The following is an 8,191-nucleotide window of genomic DNA, read 5'->3' on the forward strand; positions in this document are numbered from 1 at the left end:
CAACAAAAGGTACTGAGAAATCCAAAAGGATCTTCTACCAGCAAATATTTCAAGGACACAACTGCAGGACATGAAATCCAAATTGGAGACAAATTTTTCTCTTGTCCCATCAGCAAGTCAAATGTCATGAAATTCTTTATTTAAAGATAGTGTGGCGGTGTGGGTGAAAATAACAACAGTAAAGTACATCTCAATTCCACTGTGATCCTCTCTTTCTTCCTAGTCAGAGACCACCACAAGAACACAGGACTTCTCAGAGAAGGAAGATGTGTGTTATACTGCATGCTCGAACAATGGGCACAACCCAGCAGAATTATAGATCTTGGCTAATGCGTGAGAAAGTCAGAAAACAGCCACAAAGCATCACTCCCTGACAGAAATATAATGGTGTGCTCCCCCGGGACTGATGCATGCAGGGCACTGATTGGCCTGCATGTCTTCTGGGGATGCAGTGCTGTTAGTGTTTTTTTCAGACAAAGGAAAACTGGGAGCCTTAGAACTCATGCAAAGAAAATGTCATTATCAATATAACTTCTCAGTGTTTGGACAACCCTGGGAGCTTTCATCAGGCTTCTTTCAGAAATTACAAGAATTCACATGCCATCTGTTTGTCCCTAAAAGTGCAACAACTGATGCCATTATCAATCCTTCTCTGCCAAAAGGGATGAAATCTACTCCAGCCAGCTTCCCCCATGCAAAGATTGCTTATTCCAGCATGAACTGCGTGCAAACCATTAAGCAGGCATTTGGAGATGATTCCTGCAATGTGAACCCACTCTGCTGGATCCAGCAAGTTATGGCTGGACAACTGATGCCAAAGGGAATTTGGACATTCAGTGGATGCCTGAATCATCATCACCAAAAACTGTCTTGAAGCTTATGAATTACAGATGTGTAGTGTCCATTCCTGCCAAACTGATGAATGGTTACGCATTAGTAATGGATTCAAATGCACAGAGATATGCAAGTTCCAAGCTGTAACAAGTAAAAGATTGAAAGGAACAGTTTGCAAGATCACTTCAGCGACGATTTGACAGAGAAAGATTAAAAAGGGAATAATCATGTTATACAAGATCTGTAAAGCAAATATTTGACATGATTCCACATAGGGAAAATATAATGTTGTTTATTACAGTATATTTAAAATTATCAGTTCCCTACTTGTTTTCAGAGTTACTTTTTTAGCCAAGAACTATATACTCTGATAAAGTGAAGGCTGTCAACAAAAGCATGCTTAGCAGCTCTGAACTACCACACTGAGGAAGCTTCCACATCTAAACAAAGTCTGGATGTAGCAACATGTGTGAGGAGCTTCAGAAGAATTTTGACCACAGGAACCACGAGCCAGAGGAATGCCTGACCTTGGCTCACCAGATGTTGGCTGGACAAGACACATGTACATTGTAAGACCTCCTCAACTCTCTTCTTTTGAAAGGTGATCCTTTCAAAGCTGCTAAGAATGGGAAAGTATCATTGTTAAATGGAAATTAAATAAATTTCAGTGGAGACAATAAGATAGTGCTAACACAGGGAAAAGGTGGCCCTGGTCTCTCTATGTCCTGGCTGTCGCTGTCCATCCTGGTGGCACAGGAAACCTACCTACTGAAACATGGCCTTGTATTCATGCAATGAATTAGACTGGGGAAAACAGCTTCAGGTACACCCCTGTCCTCTTCCAGCTCTAGCTGAACCTGCTCCAGTTTGCCATTAAGCTAGTAAAAGTACTGTGGAAGGAAGAGAATAGCACAGGGTGAGAACAAGCAGTTAGAAGCAGAGGAAGGGTGGATCTACTGCTTTTATCAATACTGACAACTTATGCCAGCTTAAATTATTTGCCTGACTACAATCCTGAGATCTTCCAAATAGCTTCTCATTCCAGCTTCCATATTACCACTCCATAATCCTGTCATCACTGCCTGAAGCCGGTCAAAACACTGCAAAGGAAAAGTTTTATGGAAAAGAGTGTTTCTTTTTCAAAAACTAAGCTCAAGGCTTTCTCCATGTGTGAAAAGGACTGAATACCTGAAGACTACTCCTGCAAATTTGGATCACCCCAAAACCCACTTTGTCTCATTGCCCTTGACAATCACTACTGCCTGATTACTGAGCACTCAAAGTTTAAAGCAGAGAACATCCTACTGCGAAGATGATTGAAGAGACTGAGGAAGAAAACCAAAAACCAAAAGCCAAAGCTAAATAAATTGCTCACACTCATTCAGAAACCAACCTAACTTAGCTTGAGCACTTCTCTCCCAAGTTATGGAAGCAAAACCATCCCTTTATTTCCCTTTTTTATTGCATGCCACACACAGTTTCTTGTTGAGCTCTGATAGTGTGCAAACTCCACGAACATCTCTCATCTTCAGTGGGAAAAACAAGCTTTATTCACACAACTCTTGCTCACTCATTTCTGTTCACTAACAGTGTCAGCAAAAAGTGCCAGCTTGAAAGCTTTAGGTCAGGATTTTAAAGTAAATATCTTCCTGTCCATTAGAGCCCCCATCTCCAGGATGCTTTGATTCCTACATTGCAATGAAAATTCTTTTAATTTTATTAATTTTGTCACAACTTCTTAGCTTCATTTCACTTGTTATCAAATTGGATTTCGTAATCAAATTATTTTAAACACATTTTAATAAATATTTTGTTTTAAAAATTTACCATAATCTGCCATATTTTACCATGAATTAATATGCCTTTTAATATTGCATTTTTGAGTGCTTTAATATAAGGAGCATAAAGAAACAGGCATGACTGAAATAAAAATTTCAGTCTTACTGTAATAAAAATATTCGATCAATCTGAAAGAGTAAAAAGTCTCTTCTTTGACCTAGATAAACACTGACACTGAAAATAAGCCGATTCCTTCCACACTGATTCTGGAAAAAAGCACGCATGACATTCATGCCCTGTCACATCCTCTCCATGCCTGCAGAGCCTGGCGCTGTGGCTGGCTCGGTGGCACGGTGGCTGCTGCTTCAGCTCCCTGTGACAGAGCACACAGCTTCCAGCGCTCTCCCCACTGCCAACAACTTCAGGGACATTGCTTTTTGGTGACATTGATTGTTAGGCCAAGCTTCTGCGTTCAGCACCTGCACTCCTCTTGACATCTGCATACTCATTTGCTTCACTGCTGAAAATAATTCCAGAAGCAGCTAGAAATTCATCCTGGAGGGAGGGGCACTGCGGCCGGGAGGGCGGCAGGTAATGCAGTCCCCTCCTTGTCCCCAGCAGTTCCTCCCCTCAACGGGAGCGCACTCGAGAGGTTTTATGAAGTGACATATGTCTAATTGGCTGAAAGGTAATATTCAAAGGCCCGCCGCTCCTCTCAGAGCTCAGGGACTGCAGCTGGCAGAGTGTTAAATCAGTTAACAGTTGGGCCCTTTGCTGCGCTGCACCACTGCTGCTGCTGCTGCTGCTCCCGGGGCCGCTGCCCACTTTGGCTCATTGAGCTCCCCAGTCAATGGAGAAGGCATCTCTATTGTGCACCTCAAAGCATGCTCACAGCCCCTGAAAGAGAAACAGGCCCCAAACTACTGGGGCAGATCGTATGACAGGATTACTTGCTTGTTGTTCCTCTTTCTTTCTTTTTTTCTTCTTTAAAGGACTTCTATTGGACTACAGGAAGGAATTACGTGAGGGGGAGACCGTATTACATAGTGACAGCTGGAAAACCGGGGATTGCAGGCTAGTAACGGAGCTGGGTTCCTTCTGTGCCGGCTGGACACCTACCTAAGGCATCTTTTAATTAATTTGTGCAGAGAGTGATCTCCAGAGCCCAGGCAGCTCAGGGCAAATCCTCTCATGACTAGCATTGGTGGCAGCCCGCCCCCAGCACTGGGGTGAGAACGGGATTTTTTCACAAAAGCACACACAACAGCTCCTCATTGCCAACCTTAGAGCACACAAGTGCAAGCATTTGTTGCTCTTACAGGATCCAGACATCCAGATTCAGGAAATGTGTCAAAGCTGAGATTAAGCAGAGCCTGACACGCCAGCCACAGCAGAGATCAGGTTCTTGGCTGGCAAAAATCAGTATTTCTCTAGTGATGTCAATAAGCATTGCCCAGCTGATGAACTTCCCTAGCAGCCCAGCAGTGCTTCTGTAACTGGCTGTGGTACACCTGCCTAAGAAACATCAGACAGGCAATTTGTAAGCACCCCTCTGCTTTCTGCAGGCTGAGGCTGTGTGTGCACCTCACACCCTGTACCTGCGCTTCCAGTAAGACATCTGCAATTTGCCTTCCAGTGCTGTAAACAGGCACAGCACCAGGGACCTCCGGCGTTGCTCAAGAGGAGGACAACTGTCATTCCATAGTTGCCCATGATGGCAGCAAGGGAATTGCTGTCAGGAGTTTCAATGAGACCCTTGGCCCCTACACTTCCCTAGAAAGGCACAGACATTGCACCTTTCTGGTAAATTACACATATATGACTCATCTCACCTTGCTGGTAGTATCTCAAGGCTTCAAAGCTCTTTAATTGACCACTTTCACTGTTCAAATAGCACTCAGTTAAGGCACAGCATAATCTATCCTCTCAGCGTGTGTAGAAGGCAGTGACACTGCTTAATCTGGGCCTAAAAACTGCACAAAATTTGCAGTTCTGCACTGGGTAAAAATAGCAATTTCATTTGGGAGCTACCCATCCTGCTGGGGGCTAGACTTTTAATGGCTTATGATGTTAGTATTCCTTCATATTTTTGGACTGAGGAAAAATCAAGCTGTCAAATCTTGAAGCAAAGTGTTAAATTCTGCTTTGTTTTGATTCAAAATGCAGAGTTGTCTAGGTCTGTAAAGATACCAAAACTACCAAGTTCTATGATGTTCTTGGAGAAAAGATTGGCCTAATTTTCATCTACATGCTGGCACATTTGCACCATTCTGGCAACCAACAAGGATACCAAAGTGGATTTAAAAGCAGACCAGACTGTCTTGAAACAAGTTGTCACAAGAGAAGGTTTGAATTTAGAGTGCTCAGGCTCCATTGTGGTAATTGCGATAAGCTGCAGATAAATGCATTTATCATAACCACAATAAAGGCAAGGTAAGAGAACCGGCATGCAGCTCGACACAAGCACAGGGCACTACCCCACATGTGCCACAGAATAGGACCCAAAAATCAGGCACTCGCCACAAAGCAGATGAGGCAATGTAAATCCCCACCCTTACTGGCTTTGTGGTAATTTGTTCATGTGTTTGTCCCTGGGGTGAGTAAAACCATCCTGTTCTTCCAGAACGTCCTGAAATAGCAGCATTTGCTGAAATTGTATGTTATTATTAACACCTAGGATTACGTCAGAATGGATCATATCTCATCCAGCTCTACCACATGTCATGTAGCCTCTGAGCACACAACATTATTGTACTATTTAGTCATTTAATTAAAACATTAATTGATGCATAGGATGAAAAATAAAGAGCCTTTTTTCCAAAAAACTTGCAACTTAGCCTTACAAAAAGATGGTATGGATACCTGACAGAAATGGGAAGAGGATTTTGTGCTAGGAACAGAAGAAAAGGGGATTTTAGAAGCCTGAGAAGTAAGGGGAGCTGGTAGAAAGGCCAGCCAGAGTACAGCTGACTGGCAGGCTACAGGAACGATTGGATTGAGGTAGGAAACAGAAAGGATAGGCTGGATGAAAGACTAAAAAGCTTGCTTTTGCAAGCTAGGGACTGTAAAGGGACAATATATCGGAGAAAAGATTTTCAGAGAACTTGAAAGAGGCAAGTCTGGGGGGGAAGGAAATTGAGAGAAAGGGAAGTATGATGGGATAGTCTTCAGTTCCAAAGGTGAGGCTGAGAGATCAGGCCATTCAGGAACCAAAACCCCTGGGTCAGTGAGGAAAACACTGAGGAACACCAACACAGAAAGAGAAAGACCAAGATGTTTCACTACTTCAGAGCATTTAACATTCCCAAGCATCCAGATGGGAATCCTGTATCCTAATGGCTGTCACATTTCAGTCTATCGATGGTGGTCAGCTTCACCAACAGCATTGTTTATCAGATGCTGCTCTATCCCCTTCACATATAAGACAGAAGGAACGACAGGACAGAGTCTTCTCAGCCCTGGTGTCTGAATGCAGCTCCTCTTGGCACCATGGCAGGGCTGGGGCTCTTGGTGAGTAATGAAGGGCAATCTGCTCCAGTGATCTCAGCAGGCAAGGCTGGGAGGTGGGCATGCCGCCCATCTCGTGCCAGCTCTCACACTTGCTTCTCCCCCTTTAAAGTGAGAATGCCACCTGCCAGCCCCACAGGCTTGTCATGAGGATTGATTAATGTTTGTAGACATTTTTAAGAGAGGGGGAAGCTCACCAGACAGAGTGGCTAAAAGGCTGAGTGGGGGCAAATGGTTTTATCACTGCTATGGCTTAAACAGAGGCCCACACCATAAAAAAAATTGTTACATTTGGATTCAGTTATGCCCAAAAGATCTGTGGCTCTCACGCACAACTACAACACGCAGAAGTCTCAGAACAAGTGCCTCTTAACCAAGGGGAAAATAGCCCATCCCTTGCCTTTTGCTTTTCTCCAAAAATCCCTCTGCAGCCTTGCATGTCTTCAGGGCTATGGGTGTTTCTGCATGATGCCAGTCACAGTCTCTTCACAAAAGCTTTCTAACCACTGCCAGACATGCTCCCTTGACCCTGGGCTCCCACTGGATAGCATGCCTGGCCCTGTGTCCTAGCTGTAATGCCAGCAGTTAGTTCACAGGCACATTAGCTCTGCTGCAGCCTTTTAGTAGTTTGCCCCAAAACTTGCACCTTGAATTTTGACTGCGCTCCCCACCCAGGCCGAGGGAAAATGCAGGGATGGGGTAACCCCTGCCATGGCTGAGCTGCCATTCCAGAGCACAGATAAAAGTGAAACCTGAGCAGAAAATGTTTGCGGTGCCACTGGCAATCAAGGGCCGGGTTGTCCCAGCAACGGGAACACTTCATCAGCTCAGCTAACAGATGGTCAGTGAGCAACAGGCAGCATATGTTCCAATAAGCACTGACATCAGCACAGATGGAGGGTGGGCAGGAGGCTGGCCCTGAAACATAACCTGACATTTCCTTCTCATTTGGTGCTGCATTGTTATAACTCACACAGGAAGATTAGCAGGGAAAAGTGAATAGCATTAGGGAATCTGCTCAGGAACCGATTACTAACACTTCACTGCAGTTTTAGATTTTTACTTAACCAGAGTGCAACATTGTTAACAACATTCAGGGGCAGAAAAGGAAAATTCACTGGGTTTTAACGATGGGGCTTTATTTTCACCACAGACAGATTTTCCCAAGAACACTAGTTAACAGATTGCCACCTTCTAGGAGTTTAGATCTCCAGTTCCACTATTTCTACAGCTTTTTCTTTTACTCCTTCCATCCCTCCCCCAACAAAATGCACCCAAATACCCCACAGGATTAAATAAAGCTCCACAACACATTGTCACAAAGGGCATAGCTTTCCTTGCCCAAAATAAACTTTAATGCTTGCTACAAAAGACAGAAAAACAGCCACAAAAGGAAAAAACCTCAAAACATATATTCCTGCTGATGAACATTCAATAAAAATAGGATTAAAAGGAGACTGTAGTCCTTGGAATCAACAATTGATCAATCTGGGATTGAGGGTCAGTATACAAACAGGCTACATGCAATTTGTGTATTTATAGGCTTGCACTGAGGATAATGGGCATGCATGCTGCATGGCTCCAAAGTGTCTCTTTGTGACAGAGTAATGACAAAAAGATGTCAAGTAGATGCATCCAAGTGATGTAAGTGTACAGCTGTATCACAGGCAGATATTAAAGAGAGGCAGCATGTGCAGCCATGGCCTTCTGTTACCTCGTGAGATACCTTTAGAAGCCTTTTCCTCCACTAGCTCGTGGGAAAGTTTAGTAGGCACCTCCCTTCAATGCTAATGGCACTTGTATGTACATCCATCTCTTGTGTCAGCAGAAGAACAGAGCCTGTCTGCAGTCCTGGGGGACTGCCAAGCTGTTTTGGAAATGGCAAATGCTTCCATCTCTGCTCCTTGTGCCTTTCTTTGGAGAGCATGAATTTGGTCAGAGATTTGCAGCCTGGATAACCTCCTGTACATCCTCCTGTTAATTCACAGTTTCTTCTCAGGAGCTTTACCCAGATAATCTGCAGTTGTATGGCCCAATTGATACAAGGATCTCCTGCCCTTCTTCAAACTGT

This window comes from Passer domesticus, chromosome 3 (genome assembly GCF_036417665.1).
Source record: "Passer domesticus isolate bPasDom1 chromosome 3, bPasDom1.hap1, whole genome shotgun sequence".
NCBI classification, from domain to species: domain Eukaryota; kingdom Metazoa; phylum Chordata; class Aves; order Passeriformes; family Passeridae; genus Passer; species Passer domesticus.